This window comes from Crocodylus siamensis, chromosome 4, assembly GCF_052110815.1.
Source record: "Crocodylus siamensis isolate JL-2025a chromosome 4, ASM5211081v1, whole genome shotgun sequence".
Lineage (NCBI taxonomy): Eukaryota > Metazoa > Chordata > Crocodylia > Crocodylidae > Crocodylus > Crocodylus siamensis.
The window spans coordinates 32091405-32118893 of NC_143398.1; the positions used below are offsets into that span (position 1 = coordinate 32091405).

A 27489-nucleotide genomic window follows, 5' to 3' on the forward strand; every position below is an offset into this window, starting at 1 on the left:
AGGGCAGGGACTGGACAATCTAACACCTACTCCGGGTCAGCGGTATCCCAGGGTGAGCAGCGACGGTCCTCCATCCTCAGGTGGCTACCCACGGGGAGAACCCCCCCCCAGTCCGGTGGTCACAGTAAGGAATACCTGGTCTGAATTTTTTTGGGTTTGTATAGGGCCCCCTTCTCCCTTGCAGTGCTTAACACTTACAGTTCAGAATGAAACATCCTCATTGCCAGTCTTCTATACTGCAGGGCTGGCTTCTCCCTATCTGCTTTCATTGGGATAGCAGGACAACTGTTTTTATTGAAGAAAAGGGTTAACTTGATGCTCTTCAAGCATAACAGCAGACAACGACAAGAGACAAACACAAGAAATAGCCCTGCCTACTGGCAGGAGTGCACACACATTTAATACTCAGTATACAGCAAGAAATTTAAATGACAAAGTATGACAAACATATTTTTAATGGAATCCAGTTAATTTAGTATAGAGACAACAGATGGGCTTCATGATACCAGTTTTCAGAAATGTTAAAGCTGGTTGTGAAGTAGACAGTCTTCAGTCATTTTCCGTGTCCACCAAAGATAGGACAAGTCATTCTGGATTAATTTACAGAAAGGGAAGATGTAAGTTAGACATTGGGAAAATCTTGCTATCCAGAATGATAATTAGGCACTAGAAAAGTTTATACAGAGAGATTGTGGAGCCCCTGTCCTTGGATATTTTGAAAAAGAAGAGAGAGAAACATCTGTGAGTAATGGTTTAGGAATATTTGATCCTGCTTGGCAGGATCATGTGTTGAGGTTGCTTTTAATCCTTTATTCCTCTGGTTCTGTAAATTCTTGCTTAATCAAACTTCCATGTGGTTACAGAATAAGACATGGGAGGTGGGGTTTCCAAAGTGTCTAAATGGTTTAGGCATGGAAATTCCACCAAATTTTTCAGCTTGGCTTTGTCATTTAGGTGCTTTTCAAAGTCTTATCCTAAAACCATAGGCAAGAAATCTTTAAGTGAATATTGGTTACTATTGAAAGGGATGTTTTATAGTGATTGTTCACAGTGGTTTAATAAGTATGGTTGTTTAAACCTTTTGATCTTCTAAAATCATATAATATGTTTTAACAGTTGATAGAATAGCTTCTATTTTTTTAAATATAGATGAGGAAAAAAAATCCCAAAATAAAGGTCTGAAATAAGTGGTAATTAATGGTTTGGAGAAAGTGCTACAGCTTTTCTGTGGTAGCTGTTCTGTTCATAGTACATGACTTCCAAATATAGAAACATAAGCAGGTGTAATGGGGTCGTGACTGACTTCTCTGTCCAATATTACTAAGTGGGAAGGAGGTACCAGCTAGACAACAGCAGGGTGTTGCTTTTAAAACACTAACACTAACTTTTATAAGGAGAAGCTCTGATCTGTATTACACAGAAGTGCTTTGTTTCTGTGGTGATTGCGCATATGTTTGTGGGGGGAGGGGGGAACAACTAATTATCTGACAATTTTTGCATACTTTTACTATATGTAAATTTATGCAGGGTTTTTGAAGGAGAAGACTGGAATGTTAGGGGGGAAAGATAGCTTAAGGGGTTTTTTGTTTTTGTTTTTTCTCCCTCCCTAAGCACAAACCTGTGCTTGCAAGTCATTAAAGTTGAATTGGTCAAACAGCCAAATAGTTGTAGAAACCATCACTGGGGTTTTCTCTTGGCTGGCTGGAGTGTTTGACTGGAGAGAAGAGATTTCTCTGAAAATAAGAGCTTCATGATAGTCCCAGTGATGGCCATTGATGTCTATTAAAACTTGAGCTCAGACTCACACAAGGAAGATGAGTCCTTAAGAAGGAATTTATTTCTTGATGATAGGAAACAGTCCAGAAAATAATTCTAGAAGGCAGAAACCAAGCTAAGTCCTATAAGCGCCTGTAGTTTCTAGAAGCAAATACATTAGATTACTTATTCTAATATAATAAAAGGCTTGGTATGTCTTTCTGTCTGTAATGCTGTTGGCCAACTATGCATACACCCTGGAGAGGGCAGGTGGCAATTGGCTGTATGGGCCCTGTCCCCTCAGGCAAGGAGCTGGAGGTAAAGGGAGCCCTTAGACTATTCACCTCCCCTGGCTCCTGTCAAAGCTGGTATGAGTCAGGGGCAGTAGGACCCAGGGGGAGCCTCAGCAGGACTGAGCAGCCCAGCCTGCCCTGCCCCCAGCAATTGCATTCCCTGCCTGCTGACACTGTCAGCACCATGTGGCCTGCCTGCATTGCAGGAGCCGGGAACACAGAGCTGCCAGTAAGGTGTGTGTGTCTAGTGTGGTGTGGGTGTGTCTTGTGTGTGCAGCCAGGGGCAGAATGGGTGGGTGGGTGTGGCTGAGCAGCCAGGGGTAAAGTGCATGGGTGGATGTGGTTGTGGAGCTAGGGGCAGAGTGGGTGGTGTGTGTGTGTGGGGGGGGTGTGTGTGTGTGTGTGTGTGTGTGTGTGTGTGTGTGTTCATAGGATGAGTCCCATACACATGCACCCACGCTGTCCCCTAGCACTGCCATATATGAAGACCCCCTCACACAGCCTGGCACCCTCCCCCAACACAGCTCCCCACAAACCTGTACAACCCCTCACGATATACAAGAGTAAGACTTCATTTTAAGCTGTTGTACACTCACATCTATGTACACTGCACAAATGTATGTAAATTGGGACAAAAATATTTTCTGAAATCAAATTAATTAATACTGTAGATGTTTCCTTTTTAGAATATAATTTGGTATTTTTCTGGTTCCAAGGTGGCACAACGCCTTGTTGAAAGGAGTACTTCTGGGGGCAAGGTGATGGACTTCTGGTGGCAAAGGTCAGGGGTTAGGGGCAGGACTTCTGGTGGCAAGATGTGAAGTGAAGGGTAGGGCACCTGCCAAGAGGCAGAGCTACCTATGCAGCCTTTGACAGCTTGCTAAAACTCAGTAAGTGGCCCTTCACCCAAAATAATTGCCCGCTCCTGGTTTACATGGCCAGCCTCAAAGGATGAGTGTGGGGGGAGGGAGGCATGTAAGCTCTCTCTGAAATAGTCCATCATTCATGATGGACAGTTAGCTAGTAGCCCTATAAGATGGGAAGCCCATTTAAATTAGCTTGTACTGAAGTGTACGATTAGATAAGTGAAGTATTTTCTTTTAAGATCATTTCTCTTAAACTTTGTCCCATTTGCTGAATCCATTTACTTGATGTAGGAAGGCTATTTGCCACTGTAGACCATGAGTCATAAGCTTGTGGAGCATGGAAATAGGTCCCACTGAAAGCCTCTATTCTATCTGGCAGTAAAAAACTGGCATAAAGAAGCTATTGTAGTAATCTAGTTTCATCGTTACATAGTTAACCCAGGTGATCACTACCCATGTTAGTTCAGCTTGAGTACAAGAATTTAAATGTGTATTTGAATGTGGTGACCCTTCATACTAGGACTGTGTGGAATTTTGCTTGGTGTTTTGTTTCAAAGCTGTTTCGAGCTTGAAACAGCAAAATTTAAATGAAACAAAAGGCTTTGAAACAGCTGTGAAACAAAATGAGGGTACTCAGAATGTTTCAAAACATTTTGAAGCTGGGCTTACTTGGCTTCAGTGCCAGTCCCAGGTGGCAATGGCAGTCTCCTTTCATTCGGTGCACAGGTCCTGAGGCTCGCACCCCCAGGAGGGCTGCCGGGCTGTGCCAGACTCCTCCTGGGGGTGCAGGCCACTAGATATGCATGCTAGATGAGAGGAGGGTGCCACTGCCGGCAAGTGTCAGGAGTTGTGTTTTGAACAGTTTTGAGGTGCAGGTTCCCAGAAACCTCTGTACCTAGCTCCTTGAAACTTGGCAGGCTTCATACCCTGAGAAGGGGCTACCGTCCCTACAATTTTCATCTAAATCAGGCAAGGTATGACAAAGTTTTAGCCATTTTCATGATTACCCATTATAACTTATGGGCGAAATGTCAAAACAGTTTCAACTAAACAAAATGGGACAGTGCTTTGAAACTAAACACTGTCCCTTTGAAACGGGCGTCGAAAAGAAATGATGGTGTTTCGTACAGCTCTGTTGACTATATCTATATGGGTGCTGCAGAAGCATATTAAACTGTAGGATTTCAAGGCACATAGGAAAGTAAGGTTGGAAGGGATCTCATGTAGTCCAGCCCCATGCTCGAGGCAGGATCATCCCTAAGGCATCCTAGCCAAGTATATGTCTAACCTGCTTTTGAAAGTTTCCAAGTATAGAAATTACACAACTTCTTTAGGTAGCTTCTTCCAATGCTTGACCACCCTCATAGTTAGAAAGTTCCTCCTAATCTCCAAAGTAAATTGCCATTGCTGCAGTTTGAGGCAAGTGTTCCTAGTCCTGTCCCCTACAGCCACAGAAAATAGTTTCCCTCTCTCCCATCTGTAATCTTGTCAGGTATATAATGACTGTTATCAAATGCCCTCTCAGTCTTCTCTTCTCCAAGCTAAATAACCCTAGTTCTTTCAGACTTACCTCATATGTCTTGCCTCCCAGCCCCCTTATATCTTTTGCTCTGCACTGGACCCTTTCCAGTCTATCTGTCCTTGCAGTTTGGGCCCAAAACTGGACACAGTATTCCAGGTGAGGCCTCACTACTGCTGAGTACAGCAGAAAAATCACTCCCCTTGATTTGCAGGTGACACTCCTGCCTGTTAATACAACCCAGTATACTGTTGTCTTTTGTTACAAAGAAAAAAGAAAAAGCACATGGTTATCTCGCATTTACTTATGGTCCACTGTAACCCCCATGGCTTCTCTGTAGTATTTCAGCCTAGACAGTCACTTCCCAGTCTGTTTTTGTGCAAGCAGTGATTCCATCCCCAGTGAAGGAATTTGAACTTGTCCTTGTTGAAACTTGTCTCATTGTTTGTGGACTATTTTTCCAGGTCATTCTGGATCTTTCCCCTACCCTCCAGTGTCTGCAGTTGTACCTAACTTGGTGTCATCCACAAGATAGCTAAGTGTGTACTCAGTTCCATCACCCAAATTATTAATGAATGATTTGAATCATGAATAGTGTCCCATGGTCCTTAATGATTCAGTAAGCTGAAGTTGTATACAATTCATTCCTAGTGATTTTATTTTATTTATTTATTAATTATTTGTTTATCGGAAATTGGCTGTCCTTCTGAGCATATGAGTCACAGGTACCTCTGCATATGTGCCCATGAGCTTCTGTGGGGAGTGGGTGTTGATTGCAACCTTTGAAATATGTATTAAGTGTTGTAAAGCACAATGTTCTTCCAGTATTCCAGAGGAATTATGGCAGATGCCATACCATCCTGCAGAGTGGTCAGTCACTCCTTGTGCTTTTCTAGGTCTCCAGAGATACTTATCCATTTTTTTCATGGGGAGTATAACATATAGACAGGAGTTGGATATAAGACTGAGTACATAATTTGGCAGAGCCATCAATTAAAAAAGTTTGCAGGGTCACATTTCATGTCTTTTACAATTAAACAAGAATCATAAGAAAAATAGATCATGGAACAATTACCTTAATGCAAAAGCTTCACATACAGCCTATTAGTATTTGTCAAGCCATCTGACTTGTGATAATTAGCACAATAGCTATTCCTTTGTGATTTATTAGAGGAGCTATGTACTTCAAAAGTCATATTTTTTCAGAAATAAACCCAGGGGCCTGTATAGCATGGGAGGAAATAGCCAGTCTCTCTTTTTCTACTCTTGTATTTTGTGAAGGAAAAAGTAGTGACTGAAAACACTATAGACTGCTTTAAAAGGTATGGTCCCAAATTAAAACAAAATAGGTTATGAAATCATGAAACTTGGGGCGGGGGGGGTGAAGGGAAAGGAAGGCTTCAGGACACCATCTAGTCCAAAATCCTACTCAAATTGAGATCACCTCTATCAAAGTCATTTCTCAAATGCCTGCCTAATCTACACACAAAAACTTCCAAAGACAGAAATTCTGCAACCTCTTCAGATGTGTGTATAATATAATGAATGCAATTTGGTACTTGTGCCCATACAGATGTGCCTATACTAATAAATTACCTAGTTTGGGGTACTGATAGACGCGTAGTTAGAGCATCTTGGATTAGTTGCCTGAATACCCAGGATCCTGGCCAAATTTTGCAGTTTGAGCTGAACAGCTTTCTGTCATGGTTCTTCACCCCCTGAAGCTGGTCCATTGTACCTTGCGTTTAATAGTAGTAGGCAACTATTGATCCTTTGGATCATGGTATACATGTAAGAGGTGTAGTTAGTTACCCTGATGAATCCTCTTGTACAGAGCCCTGCAACTCACACCAAGACCTTTAACATGTACACCTAGACAAGAGTATGGAGAAGTGGAGGCTGCCTAAGACCTATGATTTTCCCCCTCTTTAGACCATTGAGATAGAATCCAAAATCCACCCTGAGTCCAGATGTTCAGTGCCTCAATTGTTGTAACTTCTGCCAGACAGCAAGAGATAGCAACTGCTGCTGACTGCCTGATGTCTTGGTGAGGGTGCATTTCTGTCAGAGTGATGTCCCTTAGACTTTCTCCAACAAAGGAGTATCTATAAGGGTTTTGAGGTGCCATATATTCACCTTGCTGGAGGTTGCAACATTGTAGTATTTTATAGGAGCTACCCTGTCATGAGTTGCCCCACCATGTTGCAACCATGCTGTCTAGTTGGATGTTTAGGACCATGTATATATGAGAGGAAATAGAGAAACAGCAGTCAGACTATTCCTGCCATACTGGGAGTAGGCACCCAGGGAGTGGGTGCTGGCTGCAGCCTTTATAATATGTATTCAGGCTAAAGGTGCACCGATACATCAGTCCATGTTATATTGACACTGGTTAAAGGAAAATTGATGTTATCAGCAATCAGCTTTTTTTGTTTTTGTTTTTGGCTGATGTGGCTGATAATGTCACTGATAAATGCTGCATGCATGTAGTCAGGACTATAGCCCAGCAGCTTGGAGAGCAGCATCCAGCTGGTAAGTCTGTGGGGGGAATGGGTGGGGAAGAGGAAAGGGGGCGTGGGAGGGCGTAGATTGAGACAGTGAGGGAAGGAGTGGGGCTGGGACAGGCTCTACCCACCTGGGGTGGGGCATGGGACAGAACTATAGCTCATCCATGGGGCGTGGGAGGGGCAGCTCCCACTGCTGTGGGCAGCCCTTGGGGAGGTATGGGGGGCATGTGCCCCCTGGATCTGTGTGGGGTGAGGGCGGGGCTGCGGGCTGAGGCCTGGGGTGGTGTCATGTTCTTCCTGGCAAGCGGGGCTGGGCTGGGGCTGTGCTTGGGCAAGGCAGAGCAGGACAGGTGGTAGCGGTGCTGGGGAGGGGGCAGGCTACTGGGTTGGCTACAGCCATCTCAAAATATGCCATAGCTCCTCCTCGAGCATTGCCATTACCCATTCCAAGCACAGACTCCACCCAGCTCCACTGCTGGAAAGAGCCCAGCGCTGCCCCTGGCACATGTCCCCCATTCCTCCCCCAGGGAGGTGCACAGGGTGCACAGCAGCAGAAGCCAACCACCCCTCACTTTTACCCTCCGGACAACTTGCTTGCAGCTGTGTCCCACACCCTGCCCTGGCTGGGCAGTACCTGCCCCAGTCCCACTCTTTCCTGCACCATGAGGCCCTTGATCGGCCCCTGCCCTTCATGCCCTTTCCTTTCCCACAACAGACGTACCATTCAGAGGCTGCTCTCTAAGCTGCCACGTTGCATATTGCCAATTGGATCGGTATTGGTCAATATGGCTCATAAATAATTGACCATTAGTATCTGCCCATAAAATCTTTATTGGTGCCAGCCTAATTAAGGCCCTCTCCTTTTGATGGCATAAGCCATCTCCCTGAGCCATCATCCTCTTTCCCAGCCTGGCAACCTAGTCTCTTGGCAATCCAGTAGGTAAGCTTCAAGAGGAGGACTAGCGAGTGGTCCATGGGCTTGCAGTTCGAAAACTTTGCTTGGAAGCGGGAGATGTAGTTTCAGATCCCTTTTTGCAGGGATCATGGGGCAGAACCTGGTGCTCCTTTCTCTGGTCTAGTGCCCTAAGCCCTAAACTCTTAGCTCGTTGGTTGGAAGGTGGGAATGCCTGTCACCCCTCAGGCATGCACTGTGCTTGCTGCCCTCAGGAATGCAGGATGATTTTATTTCTTAGAGTGGTAAAATAGAATCTCAAACTTCCTGGCATCTGTTTGTGCCACTTAGGTACATAAAATGAAATAGGATTTAGCCCCAGGTGCCTAAGTAGACAATGCAGGCAACAGTGGGAGGGAAACCAGCACAGGGTGATGAAGCAACTAGCCCAAACTCACATATTAGGTCTGTGGCATAACCATCATGTCCCAATCTTGGGTCCTCTCCACTAAAATATATTCCCTCTTCTTGCTTTTTTTCAACTCTTCTTTTCATTATATAAAAATCAATCACTACAGCTCCTTCATTATTTTAGTTGCTATTCTGTGAATTGCCTCCAATTTTTTCACTGCACTTCTTGTACTGATTTTAGGTGCCCAGATGCAGTGTAGTATTTTAAGGAGGATTACACAGTTCTTTTACTGCAGAAGGACAAAGATTTCTGATATCGTGCCTTTAGAAATGGTACTGATCATGTCTGTTGTGTTTATATAATATGTTCATATTTCATACTTTATCATCTGTCGCCGCTAGTTTTCTACTATTGTGTTGCTTTGCTTCAGTGAGAGGAAGTTGCTTCTAAATCTGTAGTATTCCAGAATATTTTTTTTTCTTCGAGGTATCAATTTGGGCTTTTTTCAGTTTTAATCTCATTAGAAATGTGTACAGTGAGTAAAATTGCCTTGTTTTATTTTTGCTTCTGTTGAATAATACCTTACTTGTGAAGCACATCCTGTAAAGAAAGCAGTTGGAAAAACTGGGTACTGGTCATAGGACTATCGCATGCAGATTATCTTGCTACCTATAGAACACATTTATTGCACAGGTAATGTTTGCTTTGGCAAACTGTTTTAGGTAGCCACCACAGTTTTATATTCAATGCTAAGCATTTTGTTCATGTGGAATAGAAAGCTTGTTTAATGATAAATATTTACATGAAATGGCGTATCAGCTCAAATTCATGTCATTCCTATTTGTAGTATTTAGAAGCCCTAGCATGGGATCAGAACCATTTGTGCTGGATATTTTACCATCACAGAAAAACTACAGTCCCTGCTTCAAAATTTGCTGTCTAAGATGACATAAAACAGATTGAAAAAGATAGACAGGAAAGTACAAAGAAACAACCACACGATGTTAGCCTTAATCAAGCAGTGGTCTCAAGCATCTTAGACACGTAGCTTTTGTCAAGCTTTTTGGAGGCATCATGGAAAAAGAGTCCCAGGGTACATGAAGGTGTTTGCACCTTATATATGAACACACAGCTTACTTTAAGCAATGTGAGCGTAGATCAGGAGTGGCTTGTACACTCATTTGCCAGGGCCAGGAGTCATGCCAGGAACCTGACCTAAGTAAATCAGAGTGGAGGGAGGATTGGATGGGATGAGATGGGAGGAGAGGGGGTTAGCAGGTCTGAGGAAGTTGGTGGGTTTGTGGGAGGTTCTGCTATGGGTGGAGGGTGGTCAGGGGGTGCTAAAAATGTGCCCAGTTCCAAGGCTGAGGCAAGTAGCTGGGCTTTCCTAGCCCCAGGGCTCTGCTATGAACATGTACTAATGCCCAATAGATTTGGCTAACTCATTCCGAATCTAACTTGATTCACCTCCTCAGGCGAAATAATGTAGATGGGGCAGGCTACTTTCTGTCCAATTTTAACTTTTCCCCAAATGTCTGCACTGATGAACAGTTAAAGTGACCTAACCCTAGTTAGGCTGATCTAAATGCAATTGCTGCAGGAATTCACAAGGAGGTAGTTTTAAAGCATGAAAATGAAGGATACTTGTAGATATTTTGTGTTCTCAGAACAGTTGAGGAGGTTGTCCCAGGTATGGGGTAGGATGAAAGAACACCAGTATGAAAGACTTCATTTTTCAGGGCCAGAAATGATGACTCTTGTTTTAATCAATTTGATCTTTGCCACAATGTGTTGGGTAAGTATGTGTCAACAATAACAGTATGTATCCTCATACATTTAAGTGTTTTAATTTATAAGTAGATTGCACAGAAGTCAAAGCCCACTAATGTCAATGGTGTTTGTTCTACTGACTCGATTAGCCCCGTGTTCCATATATCTTACAAAGAAATATGGAACAGAGGGCTAAAGTAAGTTGGGTTTTTGGTTGTAGCTGTGTTGGTCTAAGGACATAAGCAGGCAAGGTACTTTTGAGTAGATGTGATATCTTTTATTAGACCAACTGAGTAGTTAGAAAATACTCAGTAGTTAGGTGGCCTAATAAAAGATATCATATCACATCTACTCAAAAGTAGCTTGCAGAGTTGATTTTAATTTTTATACATCTGTGTTCATAGCAACAGAGTACTGGAAGGGACCTTACAGAATCCAGTCCTGTGTATTAACAGGCCATTGTTAAATCAAGGAATCCTTAACATCGCTTCTTTAAGACCTTGCATAAAACTGCAAGGCACAATACCACAAAGCCCTGTCATAGGTCAAAAGAAAACAGAGCCCCCCCCAAAACAACAACCAAAAACTCGGGAAGTGAGGGCACTGGAAATGCCTTGCCACTCCAGTGACAGGGAAATAGTTGGTGAACTCTGTGCAGAAGAGTCCAGGAAAAAGACTATGCCCCATGCTATAGAGCTGGTGCAAGTGGAAGCCCCCCTTCTGATTGTCTGTTGACTCAAGGAAAATATTCCTGATACCTGGTGATATTGAGCAGAAGAGCAAGACTTTCTAGCCAGGGATGTAAGAGTTGTTAAGTACTGTTAGACATCCCAGTCAAAAACACCAATCTATAGCCATGTCTACAGGCCAGTCAGAAGAAGCTAACTCTCCTGCTGATACCAGCAGCATTCATGAGGGACAAAAAATCCTACTAGCCTTACAGTAAAATTCATTGAGCATGGATAATTGGTTAGGTAGGGCATCTTGTCTTCCTGAGTATCACATGATCCCTGGCAGCCCCAGATCTCTTACCTGGCAGGCTCCTGGGAAGACTGGGACACCTGGTAGGCACACAAGGTAGCAAACAGATTGGAAATGAGGTGGTTTTGATGTGGGGGTGGGGGGGGGGGGTGGGAGGGAGGTAGGTGGATGGAAATTGTGCAAGATATTGATTCCATCAAGTCAGCATTTTCTGCTGGAAAATTGTTCAGTCACAATTTCTGATCATTTCTTGTCAGAATAGAGAATCAAAATAGTTCCTGTCTGGTCTTTGAACCTGTGGTATTTAAAATAGTTAAATAAAGTTTTTGATAGTACTAATGAGGAATAAATTGATGTTTTTTGTGTTTTGCACAAAACAATCGCTCCCTCTTTTTCACGCCGTGCTACCTAGATAACTGAGATGGCGTCACAATTTTATGTTCCTAGGAAATTGTAGGCAGCACCCACATTGAAATTCATATAATAAGACATGGTTTATATGCAATAGTTGCCACCTTAGTACACATACATGAGTCATAGAGACTACAAGTTGAAATGTACCTGTATACATTTACTACCATTCCTGTTATACACATTTTGTAATGGAAATAACTATACAAGGTGCAAATGCAAATCAGTGGTAGGATCAAACATCTGAATATCTAGAAGATAAATATCATGTCTTTAGTGTGAGCACCTCATCTGTATTTTGTGGAAAATTGTGAAAAGGTCAGAAAATGAAGTAATACACATTATATAAATAATATTTCCTTTTTTCAGGTTTGTCATGTGATAATGAAGAGATTCTAAAACTTTTTTTTAAAGAAAATCACCTGGCTTCTAACCATTGTAGCATAAAGATAAAAGAAGAAATGCCCTATTGAGTCAGACCACAGGTCGATCTTGCCCAGAGTGTCCTCTCTTACAGTGGACATGAGTACTTCCTTCATATGCTCCTTGCTATCCAAGACCTAAATCACTTAGCACAGGCAGAGGCTAAGCAATCCATCCACGTGGCAGCCTGCTCTGCCTGGGTCATCTGGGTCAAGAGATGTGATCCAGCAGTGAGTGATCGGTAGCACACATGTGCACACTTACAGCCATGTGGTGGACCCTGGGTTGACTGTTCTATTTGGAGATCTTGCCTGTCTACCCTCCTCATTGGAGAAATGGGACCAACTTGAAATCGGGGTTGTGACTGGCTGTAGCAAAGATTGGCCTTCTCCAGTGTCTCCTATTATGGGAGGGTGCTGGTCATCAACCAGCTTATTCTGTCCATACTCTAATACTGGTTCTGAAACATGCCTGTACTTCCAGGTGCCCTGGCCAGTCTCCAGAGACAGGTGCTGGGGTTCTTCTGGTCAGGGTGGGTGACTTGTAGGTGTCCTGTGCCTTCCTTTGCATGGGAAGGGGTTAGGGGCAGGGCCTGATCTGCATCCAGTCACGTGCATAACTTCTGCCTTAAGGCTTGAGAGAGGCTCCTTTGCAGTGCATGTAGGTGGGTGGCATGGTGTCTAATAGGACATACTTTCCTGTGCTGCCTCCAAGGTTTTCAGCATGAAAAGCAGCTCTTGTGCCTTAGATGTTTCCCCATGCAAGACCTTGATGAGCTGCTAGATTACTACCACACTGACCTCAACCTGGAGTTTGGTCTTGTCTCCCAGATCCAAGATCATAGAAGTAGGGTCGGAAGGGACCTTGTAGATCTTCAAGTCTGACCCCCCGCCTGGGCGGGAGAAAAGACTGGACTCAAATGAGTCCAGCCAGGTAGTCATCAAGCCTCTTCTTAAAGATCCTCAGGGTAGGAGCAAGCACCACTTCCCTAGGAAGTTGGTTCCAGCTCCTAGCCGCCCTAACTGTGAAGTAGTTCTTGCGGATGTCTAATCTAAATCTACTCTCTAATAATTTGTGTCCATTGTTCCTTGTCATGCCAGGGGGCGCGAGGGGAAACAGTGTCTCCCTTAAACCCTTCTGGTCCCCCCTAGTGAGTTTATAGACAGTCACCAGGTCCCCCCTCAGCCTTCTCTTGTGAAGGCTGAACAGGTTTAGGTCCCGCAGTCTTTCAATGTAGGGTCTGCCTTGTAGTCCCCGGATCATGCAGGTGGCCCTCCTCTGGACCCTCTCAATGTTGTGCATATCCCTCCTGAAATGGGGCACACAGAACTGGACGCAGTATTCCAGCTGTGGCCTGACCAGCATCACATAGAGGGGGAGGATCACCTCCCTGGCTCTACTTGAGATGCACCTGTGGATGCACGACAAGGTCTGGTTAGCCCTGCCAACCGTGACCTCGCATTGTCGGCCCGTGTTCATCTTGGAGTCAATAATGACTCCAAGATCCCTTTATGCCTCCATGCTCTCAAGAAGGGAGTTTCCCATTCTATAAGTGTGCTGCTGGTTTCTACTGCCTAAGTGCAGCACCCTGCACTTGTCAGTATTGAAACACATCCTGTTTGTGTCAGCCCACTCCTGTAACCTATCCAGGTCTTGTTGCAGTCTTTCCCTCCCTACTGACATGCTCACCTCACCCCAGATTTTGGTATCATCAGTGAACTTAAACAGGTTGCATTTCACCCCATCGTCCAAATTGATGATGAAGAAATTGAACAGCGCAGGCCCCAGAACTGAGCCCTGGGGGACTCCGCTGCCCACTTCCCCCCAGGTCGAATATGACCTGTCCACTACCACCCTCTGAGTATGGCCCTTGAGCCAATCTGCAATCCATCTGACTGTCCATCAATGCAATCCATCTGCAATCCATCAATGCCACAGTCGCCTAGTTTTTTAATGAGGATGGGGTGGGAGACAGTATCAAAGGCCTTGCTGAAGTCTAGAAAGACTACGTCCACGGCAACACCTGCATCCATTGTCTTTGTGACCTGATCATAAAAGGCAATCAGGTTGGTCTGACATGACCTGCTCCTAATGAAACCATGCTGGTTGCCCTTCAGCATCATCCCTGAAGATGTGGTTGGCCAGGGAGGTACACCTCATATCTGAGTCCCTCTTGAAATAGCTGCAATTGGAAGTGCCAGTGATGGAGGTACCCTGGGTACACCAGAGGATGTTGCTGGCCAACATCACTTATCAAAGATGTACTGGACTTTGCCAGGCAGCGGTGGTCATATCTCTGTCTCCTGCTTGAGGGTATGGAACTGCCAGTGCTGTGCATGCCTTGGCACTTACTCCAGGAGGTCAAGACTTCCCTGCTACATCCATCCCTTGCCTGTATTCAACAGGTTTTATACAAGAGCAATATTACCCACTTACCCATCCCCCGAACTTGTAGGGCTCTTGCCTTGACAACGCCCCCTACCCCCAGTATTCCCCACTGCTAGCATCACTACCCTTCACAGGAGGCTGTGAACATTAGACCATCTGCATAACTCAGGTATTTTAATCCTGGTATGCATGTGTTTGTATTGCCACTGTCTTCAGACTGCTTTTTGCTCCAATAGAACGATCTTTTAAAATGGTATAGGTATAGATTTGAAAAACCAAACACTGAGCTGTCAGTGAGGGAAGATATATACTCATAACTATGATAACGTAGTACCTTCAAAAGTTTGTTGTTGTTGTTGTTTTTGCCTTTTGAAATTATGTGACTAAGAGCAACATTGAAACATATTGTACTGATTAAATGTAGTACTTGGATTACAAAATGTCACAAAACATATGGAATACCTCAGAAACATTCATCACTGTCACAAGAGGCTGTCTAAAGCCTTAGTAGTCCAGTCTAATGATTGTGCCAATAAAATAGTCTGTGAAACTAAGATCTGGGAGCTTGAAAGAAATGTGAAACAAAACTGGAACAAAAACCTTGGGGTTGCTATGGAATTCTGTAGCATTTTCTGTCTGAAGGAAGAAAGAAGATTGCAGCAAGAAAAAGCCATGAAGAGACCATTAGCTTTATTGCAGAAATAAAGGAGTATCGACCAAAGTGAACTGGTATATATGTATGTTTGAGGGCTTTTATTTATTTATTTATTTTTGGGTAACCTTTACACACAGTGGATATTGCTACATACTTTATTCCACAGGGCTGGATTAGAGTTGTGGATTTCATTAGTGTTAAGTCAAATTCCTTTTGCTCAAATGGCCTAGGCCAATTGTTTCTTTTATAAATCATGCGGTTTTGGAAGGAGATAAAACTGATTGCTGAGGTGAGTTGCTGTAAATAATTATTTATGGTGGCAGTATATACCCACTGTTGTTGTTCAGTGGTAGAATCCTTGCCTGCCAAGCAAGTGACCTGGGATTGGTTTCTGGACATGCATATAACTACACTCAGTGAGGCACTTAACATCTGGACTTGGTCTAGTCTTTGAATTCTGCCGCCAGTGGATTAAAGGTGGGGAGCCTGTACTCCTCATAAGTGACTTTTCACACGTACATCATGATCCAGAAGGATTAACAGTTGCCTACTCATGTTAAGAGTCTGAAAGGCTTCACTAAGGGTGTAACAGGAATGGTCCATTTAATACAGGGTTCACTTACTCATAAAATAACATACCGAATCTTTCATCAGTTTAAAGGAAGGCATGTCTAACTTCCTTCTCAGATGCTCACCAGGTTTGCAGAAGTTCCATGAGTGTCATGTGAAAAAAAATCCCAATCCTTTTCTTTCCATTATTGTGTAACCCAACTTTTTCATAAAGATTTCACTTGTTGACTGATTTATACTCCATTGCATACTAGCGAAGACTGAACACTTTTTATGCTGCCTTGTTAGATGAAGGCTAACTTGTTCACTTGAAAAGAGTTAAGAGCCAGATATAAAGGGATATAAATTGGCAATGCTCAACCTTCTGGCCCCGTGGACCAGATGGGTGGCATGGGCCACTGTGTTGGCACTGAACTGGCCTGAACCCATACACTGGGTCTGGGTATGAAGTGACTCCATATGCAGCAGCAGGATCTAGCATGCAGGACCAAGTCATCTGGCCCATGAGGCTCCCCACCAGTCCAGAAATTTGGCAGCAGGGCGAGTGTCAGTTGGCTGGAGGTAGAGCACCCGTAATATAAATAATTATGGTGAATTAATATTGTAAACTTTAGTATTTAATTTATTATACTTTATTGCATGAAATAAGTTATTTTAATTTTTCTGAAATAATTTGATATATATCAAAGAATAAATTCTATTAATTATAAATTCTGATTTCTCAATGGAAGGTATTTTTTTCTACAACTATTGATTTGATTCTTAATATTCTGTCATGTTTAGCTTGTATGGAGTATATGTGCTCATATACCAACCAGCAGATGACAGGATCGCAAGTTATGGGATTTTTAATGTTGTATTACCTCAGCACTTTGCTAGAAGTGCTAAATCAGTTGAAGTTGAATAATTTTCATGATTGTGATTTCTTCACTTGTATATAGCCAGTATCAGGTTCTTTCATTAAAAGTGTGTACATTTTACTTTAAATATGTGGAAAAGTGATGATGCAAAACTTTTTGCTGTTTCTTGTGTCTCACTTTCTGTAGGTATGTGTCTTTATGTATATATATTTTTAAAAAGTCAAAATACTATGGTCTGGCCTCCATTTGATGTATTGCTCTTAATTGTGAATTATGAGTTAAAGCCCAACTAAAAACTACTGAAGCCAGTGGGAATCTTTTAAAGGGTTCAGTACGGTTTAGATGAGGCTCTTACAAAGTTGCCAATGTCTCTGAACCTAAAGTTTAGTGGATAAGAGCCCCTCCTTTTCTTCCTCCCCCTCCCTCCCATTAATCTGAATTTTTACTCTTAAAATAAGGGGCATGTTTGGTATTGGTTAGGGAAGGATAAAGCCACTATATCCCCATTAAGTTCACACTTGTACACTGTGTATCTTCCTATAATGGGAGCATAACTATTAAGAGAAGAGCACTGGCATATTTAGTTTTTTTTTGAAAGTACCAAAGTTTTGCCAAATGGGATGGGGCTAGGGTATTACATACTAGCAGCTCTTGAAAAGTCTGGCCCAGGCCATACAACTACAGAAAATGGGGATTTTGACTATTTTAATGAAGCTATGGTAATAATAGTACATTAAAAACAGAAACAAAAAGTAGGTCTTTTTTGCTAGTCATGCTGTCTGGCTGCAAAGATAGTATTACTTTTACTGTACTCTGGATTAAGGCACCTATTATTCATTAAATATTTTAGTATAATTCCAGGGGAGACATTATTTAAAGGTGCATTTCAATTGGTGCAAGTTTAATAAATTGGGTCATACTGCATTTATTTGCTAATAAAGTGTGAGAGAAAAAATGCCAGAAATATATCTTGATCTGTAGTTTAGAGTATTATTTAATCCTGCAGTGTATGAAACATTTTATCTTCCAAACTAGCACTGTGTATATTTAAGAGCAAATCTAAGGTTAGGATACATTTCAAAATGTGTATCAATTTACATAATTAGAACTAATTTTCATAGAATCATAGGGCCAGACGGAATCTCAAGGGTCATCTAGTTCAAACTCCTTGCACAGAGCACAATTTTCTATTTCTAAAGCATTGCAGACAGATGCTTATCCAGCCTCCTCTTGGAAATCTTCAATGAAGGAGGCTCTATAACTTCCCTAGGAGGTTTGTTTCATTGTCCTCTTGATCCTGCATTTAAGATTCTTTTCTTGAGACTTGATTTATAACTGCTTTGCTGTGGTTTAAATACATTGCCTTGTGTCCTGTCCTATGTGGCAAGGGAGATGTTCCCTTTTTTTTTTTAGGGCAGCCTTTCAAAAATTTCAAATGTGATATTATGCTTTTAACTAAATGTACCCACTTCCCTCACTCTCTCCTTGTATAGCTGACATTTCAATTTCTTCATCAGCTTTTGTTGCTTGCTTCTGAACCTTCTCCAGTTTCTTTTGTCAGCAATTCCTAACCATGATGCTGGATCACCCAGGGGTGCCATGGGATCCTTTTAGAGTTGAGGTGCTGTGCCATATTAGCACCATTAGGTGTGCAAATACCTGCAGATGAATCACAAGTTAAACCCAGAGATTTCAATTAAGAATTCACAGTGTAAAAAGCATTCTGATCTGCTGTGGTCTTTCTAAGTTCTTTGTAGCAGAAGAATTGCTCTTTTATCAAAAGCAAGCAAAAGACAGGAGCTAGCCTTTCCTGATGGGTGCCCTGAGTCTAATGGGGGGTGCCTTGAACTAAAAGTGTGACAGTGCTATCACCTCCCATGGGCTCCACACAATTAGTGCAGTCCAAAACTGAATTTAATTTTTTTGCAATAGCATCTTGTTACTGTCTCAGGTTAAGCTTCTGATGTATTTTAAACCCTAGATCCTACTTGGCAGTTTTAAGCACACTTTAGGCAGTTTAAAGTTATGCCACTCCAAGGCAGGTTTATCTCTGATCCTTATTATACAGCTCATGTTCTATTAATGTGTCCATTTCTAACAGATAAGTGGCACAAGTTGCAGTCATTCAGCATCCCAGTATGCCTTGTCCCTTCCTCCACCCACCTGTTCTGTGATGACAAACTTCTCACTCCCTGATCTGTACTTGTCAGGGGATAGTTCTGGTATCAAGGCAACTCCAACCCTCACCCCATGGATATGATCTTCACACCCCGGGGGGGCAAACCCATGCAAACAGCCTGCAGAGCAAATGCCAGCTAGCTAGGTTGCAGAACATAGATGGGTCTGGGAGTGGGGTCTAGTGAGGCTGGTGGGGAAACAAAGTAGGGGGCCATATCAGGTCCCCATAATTTGGGGTTTCCTTCCCTGAACGGGCAGTAGCTCTCCCAAAAGAGCCTTCCATCACCACTCCTAGCTCCCAACCACCCTGGGAAGCACAACTAGTACCCCCCACATTTCAATCCCAATCTTAATTTATTAAAACATGAGACCTCCTTTAATTTACTTCATTTCATTTTTTAAAAACTTATGCTATCCTTTAGTAGCTGGCTGATTTCATTTCACCTCTCTTCCCCCACCCCATTTGCTTTCCATCACCCATTTCAATACTCACTCCCATCCCATTAACTCTCCCCCTCCCAGCTTCATGTTCCTGCCCCCACAACCCATCTCTCACTCCACCTAGATCACGGATCTAAGCCTGTCCTGGCTCACCAGCCTGCTAGTGACAAGTCACAGCTGTGTACATGGGGGATAAGTCAGAAGATTTTTAGCCTTAAGGTATGACTGCTCCAAACTCGATCTGGCACTAACACTGATCAACATTTGAGCAGCTCAAAGGACAACATGTAACAAGGCCCTTACTTGACCAACTGTAAATCGAGTTCATGCGAATTCTGTCTGGCCTGCATGTTTGGTTTACATATAACAATGACATGATACTGTGTCAAAATCATTCATTAAAATCCATGTAATTATGTGTGCTGCATTCCTTCCATTCTCTAAACCTAGTTACCTTGTTAAAAAAAAATAGAAAAGAAAAAAAAAGTCAAACTAACTGAACAAATCCATGATAGTCATTAGTGATCATCCATTCTGTTTCCAAGTATTTAGCCTTCTTCTAATTGGTGCTAGAAACGTCACGTGTCTTTTGAGTAATGAATTTATAATCTAGCTACATAGTTAGTGGGACTTTTATTCAGATTGTTAATCTCTCCACAGCTTACAAACAAAATAAATAAAATAAAAGGCCATTTGTGCAACTCTGAAATAACTAGATTGCAGAAGAACATAGTGGCATTGAAATCCTTCCTAGATAACAGCAATGCCTGCCAGTAACATTCAGGATTGATAAGCTTTCAGAGTTATTTCATTTATAGTATTTAGATGTAGATTGCTTTTGTTTTTCTGAAAGCAGAAAATGCTGAAGGGTCTGTTCTTTAGTACACCAGGATAATTTTCCTTATTGTATTGAAGAAATCTTTTGTGCAAGGACAAGGGATTTAAATGGCTTCATATCAGTAGATGTAATGGTAATCACATGTATAAATTCTCAGTATATTTATAAAAAAATGCTTCAGAGGAAGTAATGAATATCTACGTATGAAAAATATGCCTTTAGTTTTTGAAAATTTTAGTCAGGAAATTGTGGAGTACATATTGCTGTGTACAAGTACACCCTTTTTGTCTGAAGTCTTTTATGTAAAATCAGTCTGCCCACACAATCACTTGCGCACTTATGAAAATATTAGGTGTAATATTCTGCACCAAACAGGAATAAATTAAATATATTTATATTGTAGTGATAGTTATAGTACATTTTCACTGAGAGTTTGTTTGTTTGGTTTTTTTTATAGATGGCAACAAAGCCATTTTAGACTTCTGTGGTCTGAAATTAAGTGCTTAACCAAATACTGGATTTTGTTTTGTTTTTGTACTAATCCTATGGTACGTATTTGAGCTTAGACGTCATCTTTGAGTTTAGTTATTATTTAAATAAGGAAAAAGTTCACAACTTAAAGAAAGTTAAACTCTGCCTCCTGTTAACGTAATAATAATAACACGGGCAGAATAAGCCTGAAGGCCAAAGTATTCATTAATTAGGAAGGACACCCTATTATAGCACTGGTCCTTTTGCTCATGTTGGTCCTTTAGACTTTGCTCATGTTTGTAGTCCTAATATTGGTATAGGTTTATTTTCAGAACCAAAGTAAAGTATTTGTAGGATCAGACAGATACAAGGGCTATGGAGACATGAAATGACACAGACAGAAGAGCGGCTCCCTGCTGTAACTCAGAATGCTTTGCAGGAAGTGTTCTGAGTTACAGCAATCCCCGGGACCAAACAGAAGTTCACTGTTGGCTTCAGGGGGGAAGGGTATCTAGCTGCTGGATTCCATCTGATTTCCCCTAGCAATCAATCCTGCTCTCTCCCACCTGTTGCTGTTTTCAGATTGGGAGGGGGGAAAGAGAACAAGTTCTAGGGGTTCCCCTGCTGACACTGGAGGGTACAGTGGGTATATTGGAGTCCTCCTGCCTCGGGGGGTCCAGTACACCCACCCCACCCTCTAGTGGGGGCTAAAAAAACCACAGACCAAACTCTCCACTCCTTTTCCTCCCTCCCATTCCGAAAACAGTGACAGGCTGGCAGAGCAGATGCAAGTTACAGAAGACACTATGTTTTGAAAGGTCTTTATCTGAACCTTCATGCAATGAGAATTCAGATTTTCACCAGATCAACCATTTTAAGTGGGCTGCAGCTGTGTACTTGTATTTGGTTACAGCTATAGACTTTCTGTGGTCACATGTGGTGAAAATTGTCACTTATGTCTGCACTTCCATTCATGGTTCTATACTGGGGCTAGCAATTCTTTTGGATGGAGGGCCCCTTACTGAGTTTTGGCAAGCCATCGAGGGCCATGTGACAGGTTTCCAGGGACAGATAAATATTAATTTCAAAAAATTTTAGGGGCCCTGCAGGCCAGAGAGAATGGCCTGGTGGGCTGCATCTAGCCTGCGGGCCACATTTTGCTCACCCCTGTTCTACATAGCACTTTGCAGTGCTCCAAAAAAGTAGTGCTGTCAGGGGTGTACATAATTTTACAACCACTCAGTGGAGTGTTACAGTGTCGTCCTAGAGAAATGCTTTCCAGCCAGGGGGCTGATAAGTACCTGTTCCTTTGCTCTCCCCTCCACAGGGCCAGGGTGGTCCCGTAGCTCACTGCTGCTGTGGCAGTAGCAGCCCCAACTGCCTAGCCAAGCAGAGCTCCAGTCAGTCCCCAGTCCTGACTGAACTGCAGCTCAGCACCTGGTGGGCTGTCAAGGAGCAGGCTCTCCTTCCTTTCTGCCTTGGGGTGGGAGGAGAGCAGAGTACTCTTGAATCAAGCAACCCTCCATAGTGTTGGGAAGCAAATGCCCCTCTCTAGTGCTACACGCAACTGACCACAGACTACATGCTATGCTACAAAATGAAGCACTGCAGAAAACTTCATGTTTCAAATAGAAACATTTTTGTAGTGCTTGCACGATTTTTGTAATATGACAGGCAAAGTGCACACAATGCTCACTTTTCATAGGACTATAAGGGCTTTACAAATATAATATCTGCCTGTGGTGTAACAGAACATATGCTGTTACACTTGTTGGTTATTCTCAGTGCTGCACTCATTCTCAGCATTGTACTTAATACCAATAACAGACCAAGCTTTTGACCTTTAGTCTGTCCTGTTCCCATGCCTAATTATAGTCTTCCAACTATTTCCCCTTCTCCCCTTTCTCCTTGGAAAACTCTCTGTCTTCCTTTGTTAAGACTAATTCATTTTTACTGAATGAGAGAGCTGAATTTTGTATCTGAGGTCAGGTCATGTTAGAGGGTTGCCAGAGAGAGGAATCAGAAGTTGAGATGGCCAGTGTTTGCTAGGGGCATTACAAAATGTAACCGGAGATGAGGGATCTGCATAATCACGTACGAGTTATTTAGAAATAAATATTGGCTGAATATAATCTGATGTTAAGTACTTACAGAGCCCATTTTGTCAGGGTTTCATAGAGTTTTCATCCATCAGATTCACAGTATATCCCTGATATTATTACTCTCATTTATCAGGTGGAAAACTAAAGCACCATAGGATTTAGCACTTAGTCTGGTGTCCTGCAGTCAGGGCTTCTACATCCAGAAAACCTACTGTTATTATCAAAAACCTGCTGTTATTTTGAACTACAATGACTATCCTGAACCAACTCCCATTATGCTCTGCAGCTGGGTGATCTCAGCTGTGCAAAGGCACTATTAATATTGAATATGCATAATGATGATTGGTGAATATAGAACACATGTCTTGTGACTCATGTGCTATACACTAAATTATGTTCTCCTTCTCAGTAGTTTTCCTCAGACATTCAGAATATACTATGTTATGTGGCCATGGAGAAATAGACACAACTCTAATTACTATAGGGTAGGCTGGTCTTCTGATTGGTGGATAAGTCTACTTCAGAATATTATGGACTTTTACACTAGTGGGTGTTTTACATATTTGATCTGTAATACTAAGGAATTATACTATATTCCATTGTTAAGGCTTTTCAGTGTCCTGCTGAATCCTCTCTGGTTAAAAAAAGAGGAGTGATTGCTACATGTATTGCATTGAAGCATGGAATACAGCTACAGTATTTGACAGTCACAAGGCACTCTCCTGTCTGCAGTATCTTTACTACATAATTATAGAGATAAAAAGGAATCCATTTTTCACTGTTTGTTTTTGAAACCAGGTAACGGACCTAAAGTGACAGGTTATCACAGCCCTTCTGTGAACACAGGTGTTGCTGAAACATTTAAGATACATGAACATAATTTAAAAATAATGAACTCAGGAGGTGGTCACATTGGTTGTTTGTTTTTTGGGGGGGTTGTTTTTTTAATGTGGCATTTTGCAAAACTTCATTACTTCATAGTAAAATACCATGGATTGGTTCCAACAAAGTATTTTGCCCCCCCCCCCAAAATGTTAAGTTTCTAGCCCTGGAGTGGAATCCAGAATCTTTTGCTAGCCCCTGCTCCTGCATTTCTGTATTATAATGTCTGAACAAACTTAAGTACCCCAGAAATCATTGAGTGTAGAGCTGTCAAGAACTGCTCAAGTACTAAGCCTGAAATACTACCTCTATGGTGCTTAGGTTCCTCACTCCAGGTTCCAGGAGTTTCTCACTTCTGTCCTTATAGGATCAGTAGGTTGGAGTCTTTCTCCTGATGGAGGTGTCTGCAGCTATTCTTTCAAAAACCTATAAGAGGCTCTCTCTTTCCTTCTAGGTGACTGGGGGAGAAGGGAATGATTTCTACCTCTCGTTATATTGTAATGGTTAGAGAACTGATTCAGGAAGTTGAAGATACAGTTTCAGTTCTCTCCTAGGCTTGAAGGGGTTCAAACCTACATCTCACCTCCAAAAAACTGCTCAGCTGCCAGGCTGTAGGGTACTCTGGATGGGAAGTTTCCAAACTCAAGATTCATTATGCTGCAGAAAGGGACCAAGAGTCGGTGCGATTCCAAAGCTTAGTGATTAGATCACTCACCTGGGAGCAAAGTGTTCAGAATTTTGGCCCTTGTTCCAAGGAACTATTTAGGTATTTTTATGCAATGACTATTGAATAAAAAAAGGTATAGGAAAAAAGCAGCTTGGACTTGGGGTAGTTCTAGAGATGTACATTGGCATAGCCTGGGGCTTTAAGGTCAAAAAGTTGCCAACCAAGGGGGAAATGAGAGGGGGTTGAGACTGTGTAGTTCTATCCTTAAGTACTGAAGTTCTTTCTTAGATTTAGCCACGAGTTCATCTGCATACCTGCAGCAAAAATGTTTCTTTTTTTAATTTACATTGTGACTAGCGAGTAGATTGCTTAAAGGCTGAATGTGGAGCCTTTTGTTCTTAGATGTCTAGCTGAAATTTAATTCATGTTTTACTTGATCCAAGAACCAGAGATCTGTACAAAATTAATTAGTGATTTAAGAAACGCACCTCTAGGAACTGGACTGTTATAAGTTCCCATGAAAGATTACTGTCACCAGGACTGATGTTAATTGGTAGCTTTGTTGCCCATCTGCAACAGAGACATCAGGTGTTTATAATGGGGAAGTTTCAAGCCCTTCTTCTATCTCAAGGTCTAAATTGAGCCATTTTCAGGAAGTGGTGGAAGGAAGCTTGCATTTCTGCCATCCAGTGTACCTTTTATGTTGGAAAGAAAAGGTTTCCCATTCTTCAGGAATAACAATCTGAAAACTTAATGCACACTTGCACTGAATTTTACATTTTAAAAAAAGCATATACAATAACACCAAAGGAAGGGAAATTCTGGTAAGTAAGTGTAATTGTTTCCCCATGACTCAGTAATCAAAAAGCATCAAAGCTATTTTGTAGAGTTAACCATATTTTCCTCTAATCCTTCTGTAATATATATAAAAAAACTACATTTGACTACCTGCATTTGACATATCAAAAGGATTTTTATATATATTTTTAAAAACAGTAACACATTTGAAAGTCTAAGCAGTAGTGTATTCCAAGGAACTAGTTATAGTCTGTTTCATGTATAAAAAGAAAAGTATGTCTAACATATAACCTAAGCTTGAGATTCAATTAAGTATTTTCAGTATTGAGCCATTTGAGATGAGTGTGGGTCACTTTAAGGCATGGGATCTGTTTCACACTGCTTTTATAATCCAGAGACAGGTTTGCAGATGGCACACTGTGCTTCACAAATTAGTTGAAGAGTTGCATACAAAAATAGTTGTTCAGAAAATACGCTGTGAAGACAGCAAATACTGTCAATTTTTCTACAATTTGCAGAACTGGAAAAGTTGCAGGGAAGTGAAGCAGACTTCTTTATAACTGTCATCAATGGTATGGCCTGCTGTGGTACGTTTATAGTACTAGTGGTAGCAGTAAGCACATTGCATCTTCAGAATCTGGAAGCAGTTCTCTGCTTTTGTGTGTGGTGATTGATAATTATTGAATAATGTTTTCCTAGGTACTGGTTTTGGAAACTCGGAGCTAATTAACTGATTAGCTCTTTGGGCTTATAGCTCTCATTAAAGCTTGTAGGATAACCACAAAATACTATACTTCGTAATGGAGCAATGCTCTATTAGGATCTTGGTTTCTTTCACAAATTGGCAATGGCAGTTGTCTGCTTTCAGTAATAGTTTGCCAAGGAAGACTATCTGAAGCTCAGTAAAATGTCTCAGAAATCAATACAATCACAACCCATACTGGAACTTGGTGGGGAGAGATAAGGTATAGTTACAAAATTCCTGCAATCCCTACTTCACATTATTTATTAGACTGGGTAAGAGTATTTTTTTTGCTATTGGCTCATAACCTGATTCTGGCCCAGGTCAAGAGATCAAAAATCATTTTGGCAATGTAGTACATTATGGTGGCTTTAGGCTAGCTCTTAATAAGCAAGTGTCAATTTTAAATTAATAAAAACAGTTTGTGCTGATTAAGTCTCTGAAGTTATCCAAAGGTACTTACCAGTGGCTCTTCCAGAACTGGGTCAAGGCATGTTACTGGAGGAGGTGTCTGTCAGTACTATAACCTTTTTGTGCAGAGCAGTGAGAATTTCAGTTTCAAGGCATGAAATCCAGCAACATTAACAGGCATTAAATTATCTTAATTTTTGTGATGCATGTTTTAGATGGCAAGAAATCAATAGCAATCAGAACTTCACTATTTTAAGTGTGTATAAGTAAAAATCTTGCAGTTACAAGTTATTACTCTCCAGATTAGTATTGTGGTATAAGTCCATAAATATAATAATGTAAGTTAAAGTGTTGTGCTTCAGCTGCCTACCTGGGAATTAAGGCTTTGTTACCTGTTGCACTTCAAGCTGCTGAAATGTTAATAGATGTTAGTGCTAGCTTAGGTTTGCAGCAGTTGCACCTTAAGGCTAAAATCTTCTTTGATTAGCCCCCATGTGCACAGCTGTGACTTGCCACTAGGAGGCTGGTGAGCAGGGCCCTGATGAACAGCTACAGCTATGAGTTGCCATTACAGGGCTGGTGAGCCAGGATAGGTGTCTATCCGTGCTCTAGGTACAAGAGCTGGATTGGCGGGGGGCATGAAGCTAGGAGGTGGAGAGTTAATGGGATGGGGGTGGATAACAAAATGGGTGATGGACAGGAAATAGGGATGGGGGAAGAGTGGTAAAATGAAGTCAGCCAGCCACTGAAGGATAAAATAAAAATAAATTAAAAAATAAGAAGTAAATTAAGTCTCATGTTTTAATAAAGTGGGATTTGGGATTGGGGTATGGGTGGTGCTGGGCATGCTTCTTGGGGTGGCTGGGAGTGGTGAGGAAAGGTGCTTTGTGGGGGAGTAATTTTCCGTTCCCTGGGAAGGTTCCCAAGTTTTCTCCCCCACATCCACCCACCCTAGAACCCACTTCTGGGGTGTGCCGTGTGACATGGCTATGTGGCATGTGCTCTGAAGGTTGTTTACATGGGGTTGCACCCTTGGGAGTAGGAAGGTCACAACCTTAGGGATGGGAGGTGGAGTTGGCTTGGTGCCAGAACCAGCCCAAGCAGTAGAATTCAGAGTTGAAAAGTCTGTCCACACCAAACGGGAGGGTTGGGGGAAGGGACAATGCATCCTGGGATGATGGAGGACTCAAACCAGGGCTGCTCACATATGGGGAGTGACCACACATTAATGGAATACAAGTTGGGTGGCACAGGTAAGAGATGAACCTTCCCTGGAGTAACTTTAAGCTATCTAAAATGTGTTTAAAACTAGTTTCAGGTATTACTATATGGACAAGCCAGGGGTTAAGAGCTCCTCGAACCATCTAAAATTTAATGTGTAACAAGGCCCTTGTTTAGATCCCATAAGATGAACTATACAGAGACGAGTAAAATAGAAATAGAAGTTACGTAGCATCAACATGTATAGTCATGAGTTCATTTGATAGTCTAAATCCTGAAAAGACATCATTATGCATTTTATCCTAGTACAGACAAATTTTCAGTGGTCGCGTATAATGTATCTGCACTGGTGAGGATGACCATGGCTAGCAAGCTCTACACCTATGATTTCAAGGTGTACTGTTAGAATTGGTAGCCAACACATAGTGGCTAAAAA

General features: G+C 42.1%; 1 protein-coding gene across 5 annotated transcripts in view; it reads left to right on the forward strand.

Moving 5' to 3' along the window:
• The window catches only part of TAFA5 (TAFA chemokine like family member 5), a 697812-nt gene that overhangs the window by 311150 nt on the left and 359173 nt on the right, over positions 1-27489 (forward strand). The window lies entirely within an intron of this gene.